The sequence below is a fragment of the Palaemon carinicauda genome, chromosome 32 (genome assembly GCF_036898095.1).
Source record: "Palaemon carinicauda isolate YSFRI2023 chromosome 32, ASM3689809v2, whole genome shotgun sequence".
Classification (NCBI taxonomy): Eukaryota; Metazoa; Arthropoda; class Malacostraca; order Decapoda; family Palaemonidae; genus Palaemon; species Palaemon carinicauda.
This window is the reverse complement of record NC_090756.1, coordinates 7143440-7145939: the sequence shown is the minus strand read 5'-3', so window position 1 is coordinate 7145939 and position 2500 is coordinate 7143440.

Genomic DNA, 2500 nt, shown 5'->3' with positions numbered 1-2500 from the left:
TTTACGAAGATGGAAAGGTATTGCAGTAGTTTCTGATTTCACGAGTCACTAAAGAAACGAAGAATCCAATTAGCTTTTTATGCCTTCAGTCTGGTATGGTATAAGTCGTGCTTTTAAGATATTTCACTTCTTTTATGATTGTTGACATAGGTCATGCTTTTAAGATATTTCAGTTATTTTATTATTGTTGACATATGTCGTGGTTTTAAGATATTTTAGTTATTTTTGGATTGTTGACATAGGTCGTGCTTTTAAGATATTTCAGTTTTTATATCAATGTTGACATAGTTCTTACTTTTAAGACATTTCAGTTCTTTTATGATTGTCGACATAGGTCGTACTTTCAAGAAATTCCAGTTCTTTTATGATTGTTGACCTAGGTCGTGCTTTTAAGATATTTCAGTTCCTTCGTGATTATTGACATAGGCCACGATTTTAAGATATTTCAGGTCTTTTATGTTTGTTGACATAGGTCTTGCTTTTAGTATATTTCAGTTCTTTTATCATTGTTGACATAGGTCTTGCTTTTAAGATATTTCAGTTCCTTTATCATTGTTGACAAAGGTCGTGCTTTAAAGACTTTTCAGTTCTCTCATGATTGTTGACATAGGTTGTGCGTTTAAGATATTTTGGTAGTTGAATTATTATTTTTATTATCGTGTTTTTTAGTATTCCTCAGTCTTTTGAATGTTATTATTATTATTATTATTATTATTATTATTATTATTATTATTATTAATATTATTATTATTATTATTATGCTAACCTACAACCCTATTGGACAAGCATGATGCTATAAGCCATAGGGTTCCAACAGGGAAAAATAGCTAAGTTAGGAAAAGAAATAAAGAAATAAATTACATAAGTAATAAATGATTTAATATAAAATATTTTGAGATCAGTAACAATATTAAAATAGATTTCTCATATATAAACCAAGAAGAGACTTATGTCAGCCTATTCAGCATAAAAAAATAAAGAACACTAGAAAAGCACTTTGAGAGCGCAGACCTCCGCCACATCAGCCTATTTTTCAAAACCAGCTTGCCTTTTTTTCGAATCAATTTAGACCGTATGCGTATTTGAAGTCTTCGTGATAACCATGTTCGAGCTTTGGTTTAAGGTTAGGGTTAATTCGGTCGACCTTTTGCTAAACTTTGACCTTGACCTTTGACCTAGGACTTTTAAAATAGATAATAGATCTCTGAAAGTGTCACTACTCTATGAGTAAAATTGTGGCCAGTAAGTTGGTCATACACAGACAGATAGTAACTATGATAGTAAATATAATATAAATATAATAAATATGAATATTAATATAGTATAAATGTAATATAGCATAAAGAAATGGTTAAAAAATATTTCAGTAGGTAAGCAAATAAACAAAACACCAATTCGTTTGGAATAACGTCAAACAAATCTCTCTTTTAAAACCCAAATATTCTAAAAATTCTCCCTTTTAAAACCCAAATATTCAAACAATTCTCCCTTTTAAAACATAGATATTCAAACAATTCTCCTTTTTAAAACCTGAATATTCAAACAATTCTCCCTTTTAAAACCTAAATATCCAAACCATTCCCTTTTAATACCCAAATATATAAACAATTCTCTCTCCAAAAACCCAAATATTCAAACATTTCTCTCTTTTAAAACCTAAATATCCAAAACATTCCCTTTTAAAACCAAAATATATTAACAATTTTTCCTTTTAAAAACTATATATTCAAACAATTATCTCTCCTAAAACCCAAATATTCAAACAATTCCCCCTTTTGAAACCCAAATATTCAAATCAATCTCTCTCCTAAAACCCAAATATTCAACCAATTCCCCCTTTTAAAACCCAATTATTCAACCAATTCTCCCTTTTAAAACCCAAATATTCAACCAATTCTCCCATTTAAAACCCAAATATTCAACCAATTCCCCCTTTTAAAACCTAAATATTCAACCAATTTCCCCTTTTAAAACCCAAATATTCAACCAATTTCCCCTTTTAAAACCTATATATTCATCCAATTCTCCCTTTCAAAACCTAAATATTCAAAAAAATTCTTCATTTTAAAACCCAATTATTCAAACAGTTCTCCATTAAAACCTAAATATTTAAACTATTTTCTCTTAACGCCTAAATATTTAAACAATTCTCCCTCTTAAAACCCAAATATTCAAACAATTATCCCTTTTAAAACCCAAACATTCAACCAATTTCCCCTTTTAAAACATAAATATTCCCAAAAGGAAAAGTCATCTTGCAAAACGTCAACTGAAGACAAATGGCTCCGTATGGTCTCTCCAGAGCTAATGTCGCACCCTGATTAATCGCCATACACCGTGCGGAATTCCTCACCAAATCCTAAGGAATTCCTCACTGAATCCTCATGCTGATTAATGACACGTTCCATATTCATCGAGTGACGTTGAAAAGGGTAGTTAGATCCTTGTGAAGGATTTGTTCTTGAGGATTGAATGTAGGATTAAAATATCTTTTATCATG